The sequence below is a fragment of the Schistocerca cancellata genome, chromosome 10, assembly GCF_023864275.1.
Source record: "Schistocerca cancellata isolate TAMUIC-IGC-003103 chromosome 10, iqSchCanc2.1, whole genome shotgun sequence".
In the NCBI taxonomy this organism is placed as follows: Eukaryota; Metazoa; Arthropoda; class Insecta; order Orthoptera; family Acrididae; genus Schistocerca; species Schistocerca cancellata.
In genome coordinates this window covers 137,722,112-137,746,189 of record NC_064635.1, presented here as the reverse complement: position 1 = coordinate 137,746,189, position 24,078 = coordinate 137,722,112, and positions in this window count along the sequence as shown.

Here is a 24,078-nt window from a genome sequence, read left to right as displayed (position 1 = left end):
CCTGCAGCGACATAAAGGCGGGTCCTCACGGCGCAGTAAATAGCTGTGCGTCAGACGGGTGTGGTCAATGCGGAGCATGGTTGACCGCCACACATTCGTCGTCTCCTTGATAACACGGAGTTTGTTTGGTGTGGTCAGGTTGCGCCATTCAGCATCCCAAACCGTGAACACTTTGCGACGGAAGACTGCTCGCAAATCGGTCTCCAGGAGGCCAATGTCCAGAGGTGGTTTGCTGGTGGCCTGTTTGGCCAGGCGGTCAACATGTTCATTGCCCAGTATCCCAACATCGCCTGCGATCCAAATGAAGGTCACTGAACATCCACTGAACATCCACTCCTGTATTAGCAACACTAAAGGATCCCGAGGAAAGCACTGGAAGAGGGCTTGTAGGCTGCTTAAGGAGTCACTACAAATGACGAAGGACTCACCAGAGCAGGAGTGGATACGTTCAAGTGTGCGAGAGATGGCAACCAGCTCTGCAGTAAATATGCTGCAGCCAGCCAGCAAGGAGCGCTGTTCTGTATAGTCAACGTGAGCATAAGCAAAGCCAACAAGACCGTCGACCAGTGAGCCACCAGTGTAGATGATGTCTGAGCCTCAAAACTCGCCAAGAACAGAGAGAAAAGTCCGGCAGAGGACCTCAGGTGGGACTGAGCCTTTTGGGCCAAGCAATACGTCCAGACAAAGCATCAGGCAAGAAACTGACCATGGAGGGGTACAGAAACGAGTCTGCAGGAAAGGTGGTAAGGGGGAAAGGGCCAAGGTCATGAAGAAGTGACTGGACACGGACAGCGAAGGGGTACCCAATTCTTAGCCGCCATTGTGGGAGATGGACCACCGTGTTGGGGAAAAGAAGACGGTAATTTGGGTGGCAAGGTGAACTACGGATATATGCGGTATAGTTTGCGAGCAATAGTTGCCGCCGGAGCCACAATGGAGGAACGCCTGCTTCTACAAGGAGGCTGTTCATGGGGCTAGAGTGAAAGGCTCCCACAGTGAGGCGAACTCCACAGTGGTGGACAGGGTCTAGTAGACATAGTACAGAAGGAGCAGCTGAACCATACACCACACTTCCGTAATCAATATGGGACTGTACAACTGCTTGGTACAGCCGCAGTAGTGTACGACAAACAGCACCCCATTCGGTGTGGCTCAGCCACCGAAGGAGATTGAGATGCTGCCAGCACTTGTCTTTAAGCTGACGAATATGGCAAAGTCAACTTAAGCGGGCATCACACAAGTTTTGGTGGCTGAAAACCGGAAGCTGTGATTGAGCACCTTCTGTATAGATCCCTGTAGACGGCGTTCAGCTACAACAGCGGAAGAGGAGCAGAAAGAAATACTAAAGTCATCAGCATAGAGGAGGGGAGAGACTGACGGTCCGACTGCTAGTGCAAGACCATTGATGGCTATTAAAAAGAGGGGGACACTCAGGACAGAGCCCTGCAGGACCCCATTCTCATGTGTATAGGGTGCGCTATGGGAAGCACCTACACGAACTCTGAAAGTGCAGTAGGATAAAAATTTCTGTATAAAAATCGGGAGTGGGCCCCTAAGACCCCACTCATGCTGAGTAGCGAGGATGTGGTGTCGCCAGGTGCTATGATACGCCTTCATGAGATCGAAAAAAAAAAGTGATGAGGTGTTGTCGCTAGGAAAAGGCTGACCAAATGGCAGACTCCAGGTACACCAAGTTGTCAATGGTGGAGCGTCTTTGGCGAAAACCGCCCTGGGACGGAGCCAGAAGGTCCCGAGACTCAAGGAGCCAACTCAACTGCCGGATCACCATGCATTCGAGCAACTTGCAAAGAACGCTGGTGAGGCTAATGGTGCAGTAGCTGTCTACCTCGAGTGGGTTTTTGCCAGGTTTCATAACAGGGATTATGATGCTTTCCCGCCATTGCGACGGGAACTCACCCAAAACCAAGACACGGTTGTAAAGGTCGAGGAGGCGTTGCTGGCAGTCCACCGAGAGGTGTCTAAGCATCTGACAGTGGATGCAATCAGGCCCGGGAGCTGTATCAGGACAAGTGGCTAGGGCGCTTTGGAATTCCCACTCACTGAATGAAACATTGTAGGATTCAGGATGGCATGTGTGAAATGAAAGGCTCCGACATTCCAACGTGCTTTGGTTCAAATGGCTCTGAGCACTATGTGACTTAACTTCTGAGGTCATCAGTCCCCTAGAACTTAGAACTACTTAAACCTAACTAACCTAAGGACATCAAACACACCCATGCCCAAGGCAGGATTCGAACCTGCGATTGTAGCAGTCTCGCGGTTCCAGACTGTAGCGCCTAGAACTGCTCGGCCACTCTGGCCGGTCCAACCGCGCTTTCATGGAGCGGAAGGCCAGTGGGTAATTCGCAGAAGCGGAACTCTGAGCAAAATGCTCTGCTAAGCGGTTGGAAATTATGTCAGGGTCAGTACAAACTGCTCCATTCAGTGAAAGTACAGGGACACTGACAGAGGACCGATAGCCATAGAGTGGCCTAATCTTGGCCAAAACCTGCGATGGAGAGGTACGGAGACCAATGGTGGAGACATACCATTCCCAGCACTCTTGCTTGTGTTGGCGAATGAGGCGGCGAGCCCGCGCACAGAGCTGTTTTAAGGCGATGAGGTGTTCTAAGGAGGGATGTCACTTGTGACGCTGGAGCGCCCGCCTGCGATCTATAATCGCCTCAGCGACCTCAGGCGATCACGAAGGCACAGTCCTCCGCCGAGGGTACCCAGAAATACAGGGAATGGCAGATTCTGCTGCATTAACAGTGTCGGTGGTGACTGAGTGAACCACCACATCAATGGCGTCATTGGGAAGAGGCGCAGTAGTGGCAATGGAGGAGAACAGGTCCCAGTCAGCCTTATTCATAGCCCATCTACAGGTTCGCCTAGGAGAGCGACGCTGTGGCAGTGACAGAAAGATCGGAAAGTGGTCACTACCACACAAGTCGTCATGCACAATCCAATGGACAGATGGTAAGAGGCTAGGGCTGCAGATCGAAAGGTCGATTCTGAGTAAGTGCCATGCATCACACTAAAATGTGTGAAGGCACCATCATTCAAAAGGGAAAGGTCGAGCTGTGCCAATACATGTTCAACAGTGCTGCCTTGGCCTGTTGCCACTGATCCACCCCACAGAGGGTTATGGAGTTGAAGTCGCCCAGTAACAAAAAAGGTGGCGGCAATTGGGCTATCAGCGCAGCCAGGACATGCCACAGGACATCACCACCTGGTGGAAGATACAGACTGCAGATAGTAACAGCCTGAGGCATCCACACCCTCTAAAGGTGTTTGTAGATGGACAGACTCGCTGTGAAGGGAGTGAAGAACATAGATGAAGACGCCACCAGATACCCTTTCGTATGTTGCCAGGTTCCTATAATAACCCTGATGGCCACAGAAGGTGGGGGTTTGCATCGCCAGAAACCAAGTTTCTTGAAGAGCAAAGCAGAGGAAGGGGTGAAGGCTGAGAAGGTGTCTGAGCTCAGCAAGATGGTGGAAAAAACCGCTGCAGTTCCACTGGAGAAAGACATTGTTCATGGCCGAGAAAGGCGTGAAGGGACTAAGGAGGCAAATCACTGGGTCACCTGCTGCCACTGATTGCTGTGCAAATGCTATCCATTGTGTCTGAGGGACCGGCGAGATCTAGATCCTCAGTGGACGCCAGGATCTACACCTCAGGACGCAGAGCTTGAAGGATGCGGTGGGGTGGGTGCCACCGCAAGTTACTTGGTCTTAGAGGTCTTTTTCTTGGACTTCTCTCACTGCTCCTTGGGTTTCACTGGCTGGAAGGGCTTCATCGATTCAGTCTCCAGGATGGAGGAGGATCGCAAAGCCCTATGACCAACTGCCAGTGGGCACTTATGCCACTGTTGGGCATCATCCTTCCCGCTTGTGGAAACCTGGGAAGGGAGGGACCCAAGGGGCCCCTTGTGAGCGAGAGGAGCTGAAGAAGTTGGACGCTTCTCTGGCTTAGAAGCGGGGACGGACGTCCCCAATGCGTGGGGGGGGGGGGGGGGGGTTGCTCCTGAGGTAGTCGGCACAGGAGCAACAGGGTGGGTAATGCCCCCCATGGACAAGGGGGCATGTGGAGCTGTACAACTCGGCGATTTGGCTGGAATTCGCTGAACTGATGGGGCTAACACGGTTGTTGTAGCAGCAGCATATGAAGATGTCATTCATACAGGATGAAGTTGGTCATATTTCCTCCTAGCCTCAGTATAGGTCAGTCAGTCCAGGGTCTTACATTCCATGATTTTTCGCTCTTTCTGTAAGACCCTGCTGACTGGCGAACAAGGTGAATGATGCTCTCTGCAGTTGACACAGATGGGAGGTGGGACACATAGAGGATTGGGATGTGATGAGTGTCCACAATCTCGACATGTCAGGCTGGAAGTACAGTGGGAAGACACATGGCTGAACTTCCAGCACTTAAGGCACAGCATTGGGGGAGGGATATAGGGCTTGACATCACAGCAGTAGACCATCACCTTGACCTTCTCCAGTAATGTATCACCCTCGAAGGCCAAGATGAAGGCACTGGTAACAATCTGATTATCCTTTGGATCCCGTTGAACGTGCTGGATGAAATGAACACCTCGAAGCTCTAAATTGGCGCGCAGCTCGTCATCAGACTGCAGAAGAAGGTGGTACCCTGGACCATATGGGGTGTGATGGTAACGGAAACATCCCCCAACTTGTCACAAGGAAGTAAATTTCGTGACTGGGCAGAAGATGCCGTTTTTATCATTACTGACCCAGAGCGCATTTTGGACAAGCCCTCCACCTCCCCAAACTTGTCCTCTAAATGCTCTACGAAGAACTGAGGCTTTGTGGTCGTGAAAGATTCCCCATCAGCTCTAGTACAAACTAGGAACTGGGGCGAATAACTGTCACGGCCATCCTGAGACTTACGCTCCTCCCACGGTGTGTCCAGGGAGGGGAACGTTTTGGGATCGTAGTTCTGAGCGTTAAATTGAGCCCGAGAACGCTTAGAGATTGCTGGTGGCTGGCCACCAGCGAGAGATGATGTACCACACTTCATTGTGACATTGCGGGTCATCCACCCTGAGGCCACCCACAGGCGCCACCAAGCCTCAGCAAGGGCCACGTGGCAGGATGGCCATTGCCGGGAGCCCCGATGCCCCAGGGAGATACGTGGTGAGTTAATGGCGCAGGCATCAGCAGAGCGTTCCCTGTGTTGTCAGGGGGCTACAACCAACAGGGTTCATGGCGGCCCCACCACAACGGACTGGCTACCGTGCTGGATATTAGGTGACAAGGAGTCCATGTCGTCGTCAGTGCAGAAAGCGGCACTGCACGTTGCATAGCAGAAAATGCATGCAGGAACGTATCCATGCCCAAGAGATGGAGAGCGGGCAGGACTGCAATGCAACAATGAATAAGCTGGTGAAAGGTCTCAATGCACGATGGACACAATGCAACAAATAAGGCGCCCTTCCCCAATAGGCCCGCTCTTCAGAAGAATTTTGAGATATGAAGGTCAAACCTGACAGGGGACCATAACATAAAGGCCGAAACGTTTGAGACTTCTTTTAGTCGCCTCTTACGACAGGCAGGAATACTGCGGGCCTATTCTTAGCCCCGAACCTGCAGGATGTGACCCTCAGTGTAAACAAAAGAAACGTGTAACGTATTATGAATACATGGACAGAAAGACCCTTTATTGCATTGTTACAAAATTTGAGAACGGTCACTGGAAGCAGTTACTTAAACAAAATATCTATGAGTACGCGTACAGAGTGACTTGAAGTGAAACCATCACATAAAATGAATAGTGAGTAAGGCAGACGCCAGACTGAGATTCATTGGAAGAATCGTCAACAAATGTAGTCCATCAACAAAGGATGTAGCTTACAAAACACTCATTAGACCTGTAACGGAAAACCACTCGTCAGTGTGGGACCCGTACAGTATGCGCGACTGACAGAAGAAATAGAGATCCAAAGAAGAGCAGGACGTTTCGTTACAGACGCGCTTAGCAAGCGTGAACGTATGACAGAGATGCTCAGCCAACTCCAGTGACAGACGTTGTAAGAGAGGCGTTCTGCATCACATTGCTGTGTTCTGTTGAAATCCCGAGAGGGTACGTTCCTACAAGACTCGGCCACTGTATTGCTTCCTCCTACATACAGCTCACAGCTCACGGAAAGGCCGTAAGGATAAAATTACAGACATTCGAACCCAGTCGGAGGCTTACCAGCAGGCGTTCTTCCCGCGAATCATGTGCCACTGGAAGAGGAACAAGTGGGACAAAGTACCCTCCGCCACACACCGCAAGGTGGCTTTTGGAGTATAAATGTAGATGCAGTTGTCAGTCATCGTACGTAGCACAAAATTTGATGACTCGAACATGTTGCATGTTACCCTCCTCCCCCCCCCCCACCCCTCCCCCACAATAAAAAAAGAGACAAAGAGAGAGACTTGACAAGACAGGTCAGAAGGCAAGGTGATGCTTGATTGATGCTTGAGCTGTTTTTTGATTCAAATGAAATTCTTCATTTTGAATTTATACTAGAAGACGTTACGGTCAACAAAACACGTTACAAGGAGCTCCTTCGCCGTTTACGCGATTCAGTTCGTAGTAAGCGTTCTGAGCTTTGGCGTGAGAAGAAATGGCTGTTGCTACATGCAGTGCCCCTCACATCGCTCAGTCGTCGTCCTAGAGGAGCTTGCAAGGCAACAGGTCGCCGCTTCGCGACACCTGTCGTGCTCACCTGATCTCCCACCGTGCGGTTTTTGTCTGTTTCCCAGCACGAAAGCACGGCTTTATTCGGCCAGAGGTCATGACTGCCACAAGAGACAGCACACGTTCCAGTGCTGCTTCCAGAAGCAATACGGGTGTTGCCAGCTGTGCACAGCAGCTAGTGGCGACTATTTTGAGGGAGGATGTTGATCTATTTAAGTCTACGCAGTGGCCATAAAAGAAAGACAAAAAGAAAAAAAGTATGCCGTATAACACGCCATCTTGTGATGCAAACAGGCTCTTGTAGGTGCCTACGTTCCAGGCGTCAGTCTCAAAATTTAATGATTGTAGTATTTTACAGAGTATTTAAAAAGTGTCACGTATATCTACAGAAGACCAAAACCGGGACAAAAGTACCTTTTATTATTTGTCCAGAACCCAGTACCTGTTGAGATACGGGATGCTTCACTTGTGATGAGTCATATTTAATATACGGTAGTATAGGCTGTCACAAGGTGCAGCATAGTAAATTACCGCAGTACGCATTTGTGGGCAGATTAGATCGTGAAGGTGCAGGAATTGTCAGTGACAGACACTTTATTAAAATATTAAGAGTTACAGTGTATCACCCCTGTCTTACCGATGTATCACTAGCGCTATTACAGAAACGCGGGGCACTAACCCATTTTCTTCTGATCGTGCGACTTTACCATACCACAGATTTTCATGGGCCGTAGGTTGGCCGAGGAAGTGCGTCAGCATGGCGCCCTGTTCACCACAAGTGAATCCTTTCGATTTTTGGCTGTGGGGACAGTTCAAGGCAATGGAATATGCTCAACCCGTCGACAATGTGCAGACGTTACAAGAGCGTCTGACCAATACATGTATGATGCAATCTGACTGGAGCCAGGTTGGTTGGGTGGTTGGTTTAAAGAGGGGGTAAGGGAACAAACTGCTAGGTTATCGGTCCCTGAGCCAGGCGTATTTGAAAGAGTGCGTGATTCATTGGGAAGAACGCCTGAAGGATGTGTCGGGATGTAGGTGACCCACATGCAACGCTGTCTATAGAGTCTACTTCTACGTAACTGACAGATGGGAATGAGAGGACAGATTGCCGCATATCTCAGCAGCTATTGGTTTCTGGATGTATAGTAACTTTTCTGTTTGACCGATAATACCTCCTGTAGGAATATGTGGCGCTTTCAGAATTCCTATTACAAGCTTCATGGTGTTTGTAGAGTGAATTAACAGATGAAGCTTTCACAAGGAACCCATATCCGAAAATGTTATTTAGCTGTAAAGTACACTGATGGAAAAAAGAAAAGATACGCAAGGCCAAGAAGGAGTTGTGCGAGACAAAAAAAAGTTGGTGGGCGTCTTTCTTCATTTGAAAGATGATGTCTATTTAAATCTCACGCCAGTCCCACGACAGTGGCCCTAGTAGGGTCTCCATGAGGATGCAAATCAGGATTGCTTTAAATATACGTTGTAACGGTCGTGAGTGTTAGTACCTTTGAGATTGAACATGGAGAGTTGATGTTAGTCAAGAACGCATTTAAGGCAACAAAGACGCCACTATCACCACCTCAGGAATTTGAACGAGGTCGTGTCATAGGGCTACTAGAAGATGGATGTTCCTTCTGTTATATTGTAGAAAGACTCAGCAGGAATGTAGCCCCTGTACATGATTTCTGGAAACAGTAATCATGGGTATGTATGGTCACAAGAAGACCAGGCTCTGGACGGCCCTACCGAGAGGAAAGACCATCGTCTTCGGTTCATAGCTCTAGCGCATCGTATTGCATCTGCAGCAGCAGTTTGAACGGCAATTGGCACCGCAGTGACACAACTGTTAAAAATCGACTACTCCAAGGATAGCTCCGTGCGAAACGTCCTTTAGTGTGCATTACGTTAGACCAATCCGCCGCCATCTGGGACTTCAGTGGTACCGCGCGACTGCTACGGTCGCAGGTTCGAGTCCTGCCTCGGGCATGGATGTGTGTGATGTCCTTAGGTTAGTTAGGTTTAAGTAGTTCTAAGTTCTAGGGGACTGATGACCACAGATGTTTAGTCCCATAGTGCTCAGAGCCATTTGAACCATTTTTGAACTTCAGTGGTGTCAAGCGAGAGTTCATTACAAGACTGGTTCTGCATCGGTGGCAGTGTTGACCCTGTGTTGGCCGGAAGGAGGCCAGCCAACCTGTCTGTGCGCTGGACTTGCTGGACCCACACCTTGAGTTATTGTTTGGGGTTCGGTTTTGTGTGACAGGGGAGCACTCTCTGGTTGTCCCATGCACCCCGACTGAAAATTTGTACATCAGCCCAGGGATTCGGCCTGTTGTGCTGCCATTGATGAACTGAGTTCCATGGTGGTGGTTTTTCCAACAGAATAACGCTAGCCTGCATGACACCATTATAACCCAATATGATCTACACAGTTTCAGCATGTTGCCTTGGCATGCTCGGTTACCAGAGCTGCCTCCAACAAAACACGTATTGGACTTCATCGACTACAAGTCCAGTGTTATCCACAAGCAGCAATAACCGTCCCTGTTTTGACCAGCCAAGTGCAACAGACATGGAATTCGACGCTACAAACTGACATCCAGCACTGGGCAACACACTACATGCTTGTACGCATGCTTGCATTCAAAGTTTTGGTGGTTACACCAGTTATTACTGTATCAGCATTTCACATTTGCAATGACTTTTCTGACACTTACTAGCAATGTTAGTCATTTAAATATCTCACCTACGTTCCCATAATTTCAGTACTCTACATTAATTACTTTCCGTTGGTGTACGTTTGAACATGGGATACTCCCTAGTCTCCCACTTCACGATATGCACACAGCGGAGGCCATGAGCTCTGACCCGTTTGCTTTACAGGAGACGCTCCACGTGGCGAACGTGCTGTTCATTGCAGAACGCGTATCCGCGCCTCATGCTTTCATACCGCTATCCACAAAACATGTTGCACCTCCTAGTCACGACTGTAAAAGTTTCTCGCAGCCAATACTGTACTACGACAACAATGGTATGTGATGGACTGAGGCGATTCAGAAAACGTTCTCGTTACGTACACTATGCGATCAAAAGTATTCGGACACCTGGCTGAAAATGACTTATGGCGCCTTACATCGGTAATTCTGGAATGAAATATAGTGTTGGCTGACCCTTAGCCTTGATGACCGGTTCCACTCTCGCAGGCATACTTCCAGTCAAGCGCTCGAAGGTTTCTTGGGGAATGGCAGCCCATTCTTCACGGAGTGCTGCACTAGGAGAGGTATGAATGTCGGTCGATGAGGTCTGGCACGAAGTCGGCATTCCAGAACATTCCAAAGGCGTTCTATAGGATTCAGGACAGGACTCTGTGCACGCCAATCCATTACAGGGATATTATTGTCGTGTAACCACTCCGCCACAGGCAGTGCATATTAAGAACAGGTGCTCGATCGTGTTGAAAGATACAATCGCCACCCCCGAATTGCTCAACAGTGGGAAGCAAGACGTTGTTTAAAACATCAGTGTAGGCCTGTGCTGTGATAGTGCCACGCAAAATAATGAGGGGTACAAGCCCTCTCCATAAAAAACACGCCCACGCCATAACGCCTTCGAGTTTTACTGTTAGCATTACACACTCTGGCAGATGACGTTCACCGGGCATTCGCCATACCCACACTCTGCCATTGGATCGCCACATTGTGTACCGTGATTCGTCACTCCACACAACGTTTTTCCACTGTTCAATCATCCAATGTTTACGCTCCTTACACCAAACGAGGCCTCGTTTGGCATTTACCGGCATGATATGTGGCTTATGGGCAGCCGCTCGACCTTGAAATCCAAGTTTTCTCACCACTCGCCTACCTGTCGTAGTACTTGCAGTGGATCCTGATGCAGTTTGGAATTCCTGTGTGATTGTCTGGATAAATGTCTGCCTATTACACATTACGACCCTCTTCAACTGTCGGCGGTCTCTATCAGTCAACAGACGAGGTCGGAATGTACGCTTTTGGGCTGTACGTGTGCCGTCACGTTTCCACTTCACATCGGTTACAGTGGACCTAGGGATGTATAGGAGTGTGGGAATCTCGTTACAGACATGTGACACCCAATCACATGACCACATTCGAAGTCCATGAGTTCTGTCGAGCATCCCATTCTGCTCTCTCACGATGTCTAATGATTTCTGAGGTCGCTGATATAGTGTACCAGGCAGTAGGTGGCAGCACAATGCACTAATATGAAAAAGATACGTTTTTGGGGGTGTCCGAATACTTTTGATCACATAGCGTACTGTGCCTTGAAGTGTGAGGTTTGAAATGTGATCCGCTCTTCATACTTAATGGAACATTTCTGGACGAGTTCCTTAACAGGACTTTATGTACCAGGAATACCCAGTAATTTTGGTGTTAAAAAAGAAGAACAAAGCATAAGAAGAAAATAATGTTTTACTCATTTAAAAGTGACACCTAAATACTACTCTTCAACATAGTGTCGACAGAAGTTTAGGAGCTGCCTATACCATTTGTTACTGTTTGATTCATATCTTCCTCGGACGACGTAGCATTTGGCTTCTTCGGTTTGTAGGTAAGGAACATCTGAAAGGAAATCAAGAAAACGGGTTCTCTAGAATTTCGTAGTAAAACATCAGTTAAATTAAAACTCTGACTGAAAGGAAATAGTCCCACGTGTATGGGGCGAAATAGCCCATGTATAGACATTTCGAAAGATGCAGCAAATCAGACCTTTGTGTAACATTGGTTGATACACACACTGCATAATCTATGTTCTTATACAAGTAACAATAAGACTTTAAAATTTCACGTAATTGTGTATGGTACACCTTAATTTGTTAGGTTGTGTTCTTTAACTGTGGCAATAATCCATCACAATTAGCTTACCACCAGAGTTTGTCCTTCTGCCCTGTCAATAATGTAAGAGAAAACATGCCCTTTACAACATACACACTGGCACACACACTGAAGCCAAAACGACCTTGATTTTGTGAAGAGCTAGAGCGCTGTTGCAACACTTCTTCTTTCAGGCGGATTAGCCGCGTGAGTGGAATAGCCCCACTGCACCCTACAGGGTGAGACAGCTTTCACCACGAAGTTATTTCAGTCCGTTAAAGACATTTGTGATCTGTTTTTAGGTAGAAATCTTATGAAACAAACAGCAACGCGTTCTCGCAACTTCATTAACAACACCGATGTAGGCATCAAACTTGTTAGGGCTATGTGTCTCAGTGAATCATTTTGCTGTCTGTCTGTCCGAGCTTTTTGATGGCATTAGCGAGGTAAGTTAGACAGCATCTACCTGAAATACATTTTGCGGGGTCCATGTTCGTTTAAGTTTTATCCTAATCAGAAATGTTATTTGCTCTAATGGCCATATTTGGCAAATCGGACTCGAAAAGACAGGAAACGATCCCATGCAGTAGCTGTTCAGTGGTAAAACCACTGGTCGCTCTCTACATTAGACAGCGGTTACTCACTACCACGTGATAAATTATACATAAACAAATAATTATTGAAAAATTGAAATCGGAGAAAACCTGAATAATTTTACACGCACTGCCTTTGAGGCGATGATGAGGGGAAACAGTTAACTAACACGAATACTTAATACGCATCAATGCACAGTCAAGAGCATATCTAATATACTCACACACAAATTTCTACTTTGAATGTAACGCACTTTATAGACGCTAATCATACAAGTATTATATTAACTAGCCTGCAAAGTATAGATGCTTAGCTTATTGAGGTGGCAGATTTTGTAACTATATTGCTACGAACATTTGATTCATACCACAGCTGAAATTATTAAGATCACTTCTCTACGTCTGACAGGAAACTGAAATTCTTGTTCGAACTATCCGTTAAGCCTAATTTTAAATGAACAGAGTATTACTTTTTTCATATGTACTAGTGAGTATTTTCGTAACGTACAATCCACCACAGTGCTTTTAAGAAGAGCAGTATAACATTCATACTACTATGCGGTGAAATCTCCTTAAGCCTAGTATTAGCAACACGTAACATTCATAAGAGGATTTAACTGCATCATAATTTACGTATTAGCCTTATTTAAGTAAGTGGCAATTATTTATACTCGTATTTCTGCCAGCTTTTATAACTGCAAAACCAATCAGTTTAACTAACACACTCAAAGGATAAAAGGATCATTTTCTATCTTTAATGGGTTTGCTGTAAGAATAATTAATATAATTATTATGTCACTTGAAAATCGGAATAGAGTATGGCTTTCACAACTGAAATATAGCTTCCCTGTATGAAATCCGAATTGCACTAAAGCACATACAGAAATAAACTTGTGTAATGAGCTATGTCCAAGCTTACACTTCAGTGACTCTGAATAATACTGCTTTCTCCTTTTTACTGGTAGTCAGTACAATGTATCTTGAAGTTTTTGCGAAGACCACCACTCCACAGCGTATCTGGCAGATACTTTGTAATAAATCAGAACCCACTTCTTCTTCGACAATTACACCCATTTGTTTCGCTGTTCTTCTTGCAGAAATATAGCAGTCTTCCGTTGTCTTTGGAGGCTCTCATTGATAATTGGCTCTATTTACACACACACACACACACACACACACACACACACATTGAATCTTCACGTCACCCATTCTGAAACAGGGCTCTCTATATTGTACTGTTCTGGAACTGCAATTACTGAAAGAGGTGGGATATGATCACACCAACACATCTTCCGGGATTTACCAACAGAATATTCCTTAATAATCAAACCATATCTCCTTAGAAAAAGAAATACACATCCTTACAATATTTTTACCCGCCAGGGTAGCCGAGAGTGCTAATGCGCTGCTTCCTGGATTCTGGTAGGCGCGCCAGCCCCGGATCGAAACTACCTGGCGCGTTAACGACGAGGAACGGTTTGCCAGCCAGCCTGGATGTGGTTTTTAGGCAGTCTTCCACATCCTACTAGGTGAATAGTGGGCTGGTCCCCACCTTACGCCTCAGTTACACCACTTGCAGATATTTGAAAGCGTTCGCACTATTTCATGGCTTACACTCGCTGCAGGCTGCTGGGGTACACAAATTCTGTCCTGGGGAGTTTCGGGGTGGTGACAGGGAGGGCATCTGGCTACCCTCTGACACTAACATCACCAAATCCGTAGTAACAATGGCGACCCCGCGTTGGAGCGGGACAAAGAAAATGATGATGAAATGAATGATCTTTACGATATTCTTAACAACATAATCCTTTTGACAAAGTGATAATGTACATTTGCATATTTCACAAATGTGGTTTATGAACGTCTACAGCGTCATTAGTTGCAACTTTAGTCATGAGGCTACAGCATTTTACCGTCATTTCACTGTGTTAGTTCTTGTTATACCCCCTAGAAACCGTGGACTATGATGAGAACATGCATAAAAAGCTCTCGGTTTACTTGCCGTGTCAAATTTGGATAAAATCCCAAGCTTACGATGACTACCTCCGTCATCTTCGTCAGGGGTAAAAATGACAGTCAGGCTTCGAAAGCTTGGGATTTTATCCAAATTTGACGCGGCAAATAAACCGAGAACTTTTTATGCAAGGACTCCGTCGTGAAAGACTTCGTAGTCATATGATGAGAACAGACAAGTGCTTAAGCGTTGTCAACTGTTACACTGCAATAATTACGGAAACATTTTTAAGCTTGTAAGTTTACTGTTTATGTTTGTAATTACACTTACATCAATACAAATTTTGCGATACATGGTATATCTTGCTGACCTTTGCCATAAATTATGAGCTTCTCGACCAATCCTTCATCGGTTAATGGAATCAGTCCGTGAGTTCTTATTAGCCTACGAAGGAGCTACTTTAATGAATCTGTACCTTCGAGCTCTGCTATTCTGGTGTCAAAAACACATATTCCACGTAAGTGCGACGAGAAATTTTGTACATAGGCCTCCGTAAAAAAAGTTAATTATGTCTATAGACAGTTCATAAATTCAGTGAATCGAAACTTTCGATGGGTTTTGCATGGTATCCATATCGATGCTGGTAAGACATCAAAATACGCTACGTTAATGGCCGCGTCTTTTGATGGCTGTGGAGTGTGCTCTAACAAAATGTGCAGCAAGGTAGACCGCTATCAAGGGAGCTAAGAAATTATTCTTGCAACTGATGGAATACACTTATCTGTTGAAATGCAAAGAGAGATTTTCGTCAGCCAAAGAAGAGTGCTGCTTAGTGTTCACAGACATAAATATCAGCTGTCCGATATTTATGAACGTCAAAAGCTACAAGACAGTGATATTCAACATGATTGTGAGTACTGACAGTGCGTTCTTATCCACAAGGACATCTTACATAGCAAAAAGTTGAATTTTCAAGTATTTAGCGTTACTGCAGGCATTGCGATGGACGTGTTTATGTACAGGGCTATTACAAATGATTGAAGCGATTTCATAAATTCACTGTAGCTCCATTCATTGACATATGGTCACGACACACTAAGAGATACGTAGAAAAACTCATAAAGTTTTGTTCGGCTGAAGCCGCACTTCAGGTTTCTGCCGCCAGAATGCTCGAGAGCGCAGTGAGACAAAATGGCGACAGGAGCCGAGAAAGTGTATGTCTTGCTTGAAATGCACTCACATCAGTCAGTCATAACAGTGCAACGACACTTCAGGACGAAGTTCAACAAAGATCCACCAACTGCTAACTCCATTCGGCGATGGTATGCGCAGTTTAAAGCTTCTGGATGCCTCTGTAAGGGGAAATCAACGGGTCGGCCTGCAGTGAGCGAAGAAACGGTTGAACGCGTGCGGGCAAGTTTCACGCGTAGCCCGCGGAAAATTGGCTCATGCCAGAACTGGAGACCGACAGCGCCGACTTCATCTTTCAACAGGATGGTGCTCCACCGCACTTCCATCATGATGTTCGTCATTTCTTAAACAGGAGATTCGGAAACCGATGGATCGGTCGTGGTGGAGATCATGATCAGCAATTCATGTCATGGCCTCCACGCTCTCCCGACTTAACCCCATGCGATTTCTTTCTGTGGGGTTATGTGAAAGATTCAGTGTTTAAACCTCCTCTACCAAGAAACGTGCCAGAACTGCGAGCTCGCATCAACGATGCTTTCGAACTCATTGATGGAGACATGCTGCTCCGAGTGTGGGAGGAACTTTATTATCAGCTTGATGTCTGCCGAATCACTAAAGGGGCACATATCGAACATTTGTGAATGCCTAAAAAAAACTTTTTGAATTTTTGTATGTGTGTGCAAAGCGTTGTGAAAATATCTCAAATAATAAAGTTATTGTAGAGCTGTGAAATCGCTTCAATCATTTGTAATAACCCTGTATATACACTCTCCAGTAGCGCTAATGTGACCACCTGTCAAATGACTGAACGACCACCGCTACGAGACGTGCAGGAAGAGAGAGTCAGTGAGTTTCTGGGAGGTACCTTCGGTGACGTGGAGCCGTGCCAACTCGAGTTCAAATTGGTTCAAATGGCTCGGAGCACTATGGGACTGAACAGCTGAGGTCATCAGTCCCCTAGAACTTGGGACTACTAAAACCTAACTAACCTAAGGACATCACACACATCCATGCCCGAGGCAGGATTCGAACCTGCGACCGTAGCAATCGCGCGGTTCCGTACTGAAGCGCCTAGAACCGCTCGGCCACCGCGGCCGGCGCCAACTCGAGTGCCGTGGCCTTCGTCAGCATGGGTACATAAACCAGGCGGCTACTGCAGAGTCCTCTGTTCAGGAACGTTTGCTGAACGGTCGTTGTGGGGACACTGTTGGTAGCCGCTTGTTTCATCTGGGCAGTCGGCTGTTTTCAACAGTTGCACGTCTGTTCATTCGTACACGTCTCCGCAGTCGTCGTTCGCCATTGTCATCTATGGCCTGGCCCATGGTGCAACACAGTTGCCTCTGCGCCGTTTTTGGATAGCGCCATTTTAGCACGCACGCGAACAGTTAGGTATTTCGAAAATGCTTGTACCCTTGGCGCTTTTGGATGTCAGATATATAGCTTCGTTTCCACATTACGACAACGGCTGCATTATTTTCTGCCCCCCCCCCCCACCTCTTCCGCAAGCTTTATATACCCTCCACTGCTAGTGCTGCAACCTGCGGACAATGTGTGGTTATTGTACGTTGACATCGAACATAGGCGGTGCTATGTCCACGGACGTAACCGAATCACGCGCGACCTGCCGTCGCTCAGCCCGGCAGCACATGCGCGGTGCTTGGCCTTAGCTTCACGTCGCGGCCGCCGGAGGTTCACGGCGTTATCTCCGGCTGAAGATGCCGCTCCATTCAACAGTTCTTGCCTGCAGCTCCATCTGTGGCCACGAGATATAACGGGAGCACACACCTGACGCCACGGCCACTCGCTCTTGCTCGCTAGCTGTGTTAATATCGAAGTGTTATGCAGTAAATGAAGCAGGAAAAAAGGAATACAAACGTCTCAAAAATGAGATTTACAGGAAGTGTAAAATGGCTAAGCAGGGTTGGCTAGAGGACAAATGTAAGGATGTAGAGGTGCATACCACTAGGGGTAAGATAGATACTTCCTACAGGAACATTAAAGAGACCTTTGGAGAAAAAAGAGAACCACTTGCATGAATATCAAGAGCTCAGATGGAAGCCCAGTACTAAGCAAAGAAGGGAAAGCAGAAAGGTGGATGGAGTATATAATCTATACAGGGGCGATATTCTAGAAGACAATATTATAGAAATGGAAGAGAATGTAGACGAAGATGAAATAGGAGATATGATACTACGTGAAGAGTTTGACGAAGCACTGAAAGACCCAAGTCGAAACAAGGCCCTGGGAGTAGACAACATTCCATTAGAACTACTGACAGCCCTGGGAGAGCCAGGCCTAACAAAACTCAACCGTCTAGTAGACAGGGTTGTAGCCTATCCCCGATGTTATTCAATCTGTATATTGAGCAAGCAGTACAGGAAACAAACGAAAAATTCGGAGTAGCAATTAAAATCCATGGAGAAGAAATAAAAACTTTGAGGTTCGCCGATGACATTGTAACTTTGTCAGAGACAGCAGAGGACTTGGAAGAGCAGTTGAACGGAATGGACAGTATCTTGAAAGGAGGATATAAGATGAACATCAACAAAAGGAAAACGAGGATAATGGAATGTAGTCGAATTAAATCGGATGATGCTGAGGGACTAGATTAGGAAATGAGACACTTAAAGTAGTAATGGAGTTTTGCTATTTGGGGAGCAAAATAACTGATGATGGTCGAAGTAGAGAAGATATAAAATGTGGACTATCAATGGCACGGAAAGCGTTTCTGAAGAAGAGAAATTTGTTAACATCGAGTATAGATTTAAGTGTCAGGAAGTCGCTTCTGAAAGTATTTGTATGGAGTGTAGCCATGTATGGAAGTGAAACGTAGACGATAAATCGTTTAGACAAGAAGAGAATAGAAGCTTTTGAAATGTGGTGCTACAGAAGAATGCTGAAGATCGGATAGGTAGATCACATAACTAACGAGGAGGTATTGAATAGAATTGGAGAGAAGAGAAATTTGTGGCACAACTTGACAAGAAGAAGGGACCGGTTGGTAGGACATATTTTTAGTATTGGAGTTCAGCGTGGAGGGTAAAAATCGTAGAGGGAGACCAAGAGATGAATACACTAAACAGATTCAGAAGGACGTAGGTTGGAGTAGGTACTGTGAGATGAAGAAGCTTGCACAGGATAGAGTAGCATGGAGAGGTGCATCAAACCAGTCTCTGGACTGAAGACCACAACAACATGACAACCTTGGGCTTAGAACTTAGTTACGATTTGGATTGCACTGTGGATTTGTGAATTGTACTGTGAGCTTCATTACGTAGCTACTTGCTATGAGAGCAATAGACGGTGCCTGCTTCAGTGTGGAGAATAAAGATAAGTAATCTTGTCGATCGCTGGCGCCTTACTTTGAGACTAATCTTTTCTCGGCCGTCAGGCTCTTGCATCACACCCCGGTCACGTCCTGCTACCAATTCCAACTTATGTTTGACACTCCAGGGAGACACAAAAGGCGGTGCCTACGTTAATACGATATTGCAGTGTCTGTGCCGTGAAGGGAAACAATGCTACGTACGTTCCTTCGGAAACTTTCTTCTTAATAGCACAAACATTGCAATGTCGTCTTTATCCGCCTATACCAGGCAGCGACTTTGAATTAAAATGTCGTCCCCTCTACTGGAACTACACAAAGTGTGTGCGAGTACAGGTTGTGACGCAGACGCAGGGGCGACGACATATGGAACTTCGGGTCTGACGGTCGTGCACAGAAAACCAAATGCCAGCATGAGAGCTCAGCGTGTTCGGTCAAAGAGTTGGCTGCCGTCTGTGATAATGATAACAATTGGAATGAAATATTCAACGAAGAACTTGAAGGGGTGTCACGTGACGTTCTGCCAGACCAAATGCCGAGAACATTGACCAAAAAAAGGGGGGAAAAAGCGGTTAAGGCAATCGCTTGCGTAAAGCGGGAAATCGGAGCTCGTATCTCGATCCAGCACAAATATTCACTACCGTCACTCCCTTACACAACTGTGAATACTTTTCATAGGTCGTATTAATGTGACTGGGCTTTATTGCACTGAGGCGCCAAAGAAACTGGTATAGGCATGCGTATTCAAATAAAAGATATGTAAACCTGTAGAATATGGTGCTGCGGTTGCCAACACCTATATAAGACAAGAAGTGTCTGGCGCAGTTATGAGATCGGTTACTGCTGCTACAATGTCAGATTATCAATATTTAAGTGTGTCTGAACACGGTGTCGGCGCGCGAGTGACGGGATACAGCGTCTCCGAGGTAGCGATGAAGTGGGGATTTTCCCGTACGACGGTTTCACGAGTGTACCGTGAATATCAGGAATATGGTACAACATAAAATCTCCCACATCTCTGTGGCCGGGAAAAGATACTGCAAGAACGGGACCAACGACGACTGAAGAGAATCGCTCATCTTGACTGAAGTGCAACCCTACCGCAAATTGATGCATATTTCAATGCTGGGCCATCAATAAGTATCCGATTGCGAACCATTGAACGAAGCATCATTGATATGTTCTTTCGGAGCCAAATTCCTACTCGTGTACCCTTGACGACTGCACGACACAAAGCTTTACGCCTCGCCTGGGCCCGTCAACATCGACACTGGTCTGTTGATGACTGTAAACATGTTGCCTTGTCGGGCGGTTCCCGTTTCAAATTGTGTCGAACGGTTGGGCGTGTACGGGTATGGAGACAACCTCATGAATCCATGGACCCTGCATGTCAGCAGGGGACGTTCAAGCTGGTTGAGGTAATGGTATGGGGCGTGTGCAATTGGAGTGATACGCGACCCGTGAGATCCCCATCCCCTCATGCTCTCACGGATTTTTTGTACAGACCTGCAGGATTCATGGTGTCAGTTACCTCCAGCACTACTTCAGATGTTCGACAACTCCATGCCACGCCGTCTTCAGGCACTTCTGCGTGCTCGCGGGGCCTTACACTATATTAGGCAGGTCTACCAGTTTCTTTGGATCTTCAGTGTAGTTATTACACCACTGGCCATTAAAATTGCTACACCAAGAAGAAATGCAGATGATAAACGGGTATTCATTGGACAAATATATTATACTACAACTGGCATGTGATTACGTTTTCACGCAATTTGGGTGCACAGATCCTGAGAAATCAGTACCCAGAACAACCACTTCTGGCCGTAATAACGGCCTTGATACGCCTGGGCATTGAGTCAAACAGAGCTTGGATGGTGTGTACAGGTACAGCTGCCCATGCAGCTTCAACGCGATACCACAGTTCATCAAGAGTAGTGACTGGCGTATTTTGACGAGCCAGTTGCTCAGCCACCATTGACCAGGTGTTTTCAATTGGTGAGAGATCTGTGGAATGTGCTGGCCAGGGCAGCAGTAGAACATTTTCTGTATCCAGAAAGGCCCCTACAGGACCTGCAGCATGCGGTCATGCATTATCCTGCTGAAATGAAGGGTTTCGCAGGGATCGAATGAAGGGTAGAGCCACGGGTCGTAACACATCTGAAATGTAACGTCCACTGTTCAAAGTGCCGTCAATGCGAACGAGACGTGTAACCAATGTCACCCCATACCATCACGCCGGGTGACACGCCAGTATGGCGATGTCCATTACACGCTTCCAATGTGCGTTCACCGCGATGTCGCCAAACACGGATGCGACCATCATGATGCTGTAAACAGAACCTGGATTCATCCGAAAAAATGACGTTTTGCCATTCGTGCACTCAGGTTCTTCGTTGAGTACACCATATCAGGCGCTCCTGACTGTGATGCAGCGTCAAGGGTAACCGCAGCCATGGTCTCCGAGCTGATGGTCCATGCTGCTGCAAATGTCGTCGAACTGTTCGTGCCGATGGTTGTTGTATTGCGAACGTCCCCATCTCTTGACTCAGGGATCGAGACGTGGTTACACGATCCGTTACAGCCATGCGGATAAGATACCTGTCATCTCGACTTCTAGTGACACGAGGCCGTTGTGATCCAGCACGGCGTTCCGTATTACCCTCCTGAACCCACCAATTCCCTATTCTGCTAACAGTCATTGTATCTCGACCAACGCGAGCAGCTATGTCGCGATACGATAAACCGCAATCGCGATAGGCTACAATCCGACCTTTATCAAAGTCGGAAACGTGATGATACGCATTTCTCCTCCTTACACGAGGCATAACAACAACGTTTCACCAGGCAACGCCAGCTAACTGCTGTTTGTGTATTAGAAATCGGTTGGAAACTTTCCTCATGTCAGCACGTTGTAGGTGTCGCCACCGGCGCCAGCCTTGTGTGAATGCTCTGAGAAGCAAATCATTTGTACATCACAGCATCTTCTTCCCGTCGGTTAAATTTCGCGTCTGTAGGACGTATCTTCGTGGTGTACCAATTTTAATGGCAGTGGTGTATATAAAAATGCATGAGAGTGTGTCACTTTTCCCGTCAAAAAACGAAGCAGGATAACAGCTAGCCATATACCCATACTATGGGTACATTCACTACATCCTTGTAAAGCGGCGCTTTGAGATTATTTTAGTCATGGGATGCAGCTGTGGTCTCGTAGGGGTCTGATGTAATAAATATTTGTGGTGGTATTCCAAACTCTCACTATTAGTGCACTGTAGTTATTGAGTTGAGAGTATTGAGTCTGGTTACCTTAGTCATAGTAGGGCGTATTCTGGCTTTCATCAAAGCATTTCAGGATTATTAAAATTTGCGAAAACCGTCTTAAGGAATCCATATACGCTTAGGAGGGTCCGAGAAAGAGTGTTTTAAAAGTTATGTAGGACCATTTTATCCTACATATCGTTCCCGTAGGGGTTCACGAAGGCAATTTTAGACTAGTTATAGGTTTGAGAGGCGTTTAGAAGCAATCATCCTTCTCGCGCTTTTGTACGGCAATGCAAAGGCAAGAAGGCCTAGTAACTGGTGGAATGGGAAGTCTCTAAGACGTAAAATCAGTAGGTAAAGGACAGACGGCGATCTTAATCATTTATTATAAATTGTATGAGCCTTGATTGCAATATACTGTAATTGCTGTCAGTATAATGTAACAAATTTCTGTTGTATCTAATGGGAAGTATATTGGGCAACATATTTCAAAGTAGTCCGTAAAATGTACGTTTTGTTTCAGATGTAAACAGACGGGAAAAATGCGTCTTCAAGAGTTAGGACTATAATGCATGGGAAAGTCCGGAAGACGCATTTATGCAGCAGTGACGGCAAAAGGGAGATGATTCCGATGATGATGATGATGATGATCTAATAAACACAGCGCTAATATACATGATTTTAGAACAGAACAATCACGACTAATTCATAAACCCTTTTTGTTTTTACTAATCGTATTATTTCATCTTTCTTCTCCCTTCTGTCCCCGTCCCCCGCTCCCGTCTTCAGCGAGTAATTATCACCTGGTTAAGATCTGCTGGTTGACGGACAATAGAAAGAAATATTCTAAAGCCAGTCGTTAACGATTAGTTGAGTTTCATCTCTAGTTCGGTATCTGAAGCAGTTTGACACGGAGCACTCATATACCCACATTGATGTTCCTTGTTAAATATTCGAAATCTCTAGATTTCGTGTCACCAGAAGTCAATGGTTCATTTCAGTCCGTTGTACTGTTGACATAGTTTACGTGAGACAGTCGGTATACAACAGAAATCCAGTAACGAGTTTGTTGTATAGATATAGGACAAAACAGCCAGAAATCAATATTGCTGATACATGACGCTTGAATATCATTACAGCGTACCGACGCAACCAGCTAATGGAATGTGTTGCGAGAGTAATTTCATCATGCGGTGCTTTATGCTTGAGATCGGGTCGGTTCAAATAAAAGGGAATCAATTCGACAGAAAATTGCGGCAAATATACCGGTAGTCATTACTTCATTCAGTTTAAATCCATTTACGCGGTTTGGTCGTTAAATAATGACACGATCAGAAAATTGCTTACGGTCATTACATATATCGCCAACGCAGAGGTATTGGACGAACGCTATTTCTCATTTTCCTTATAGGTACGTAGGTATGAGACGGCAACAACATTTATTACAAAAAAAAAAAAAAAATGCCTAAGTTAAACTGAATCGGCAAATGTTTCAAAGCCGATAGTAAAATGCTGTGCGTCAAGAAAATTATTTACAAAAGTCTATAAATATAGGGTAACATCAACTGCAGCGAAAAACGGTACGAAAGGAGTAGGAAAAGGGGGCATAACAGTGCACAGGTCAGTTATAGAATTGTTCTCTTTACAATCGATAGTAAACTAGCGACGACGAGAATAGCTGACGTATACATGCAGACATCGCAAGCGGAAGATCAGGAGATAAAAAAAAGTATATGAGAATACTGAACTGGTGCCGGCCGGTGTGGCCGAGAGGTTCTACGCGCTTTAGTCTGGAACCGCGCTACCGCTACGGTCGCAGGTTCGAAACCTGCCTCGGGCATGGATGTGTGTGATGTCCTTAGGTTAGTTAGGTTTAAGTAGTTCTAAGTCTAGGGGCTGATGACCTCAGATGTTAAGTCCCATAGTGCTTAGAGCCACTTGAACCACTTGAACTGAACTGGTAATTCGGTAAGTAAAGGGAGGTAAAATGTAATAATCATGGAGAACTGGAACGAGGAAGTAGCGTGAGCATTAGAAGAATTACGAAATAATATGGACTTGCTAGTAAGAATGAAACAGGACAAAGAGTAATTGAGTTCTGCAATAAATGTCAAAATGGCTCTGAGCACTAAGCGACTTAACTTCTGAGATCATCAGTCGCCTAGAACTTAGAACTAATTAAACCTAACTAA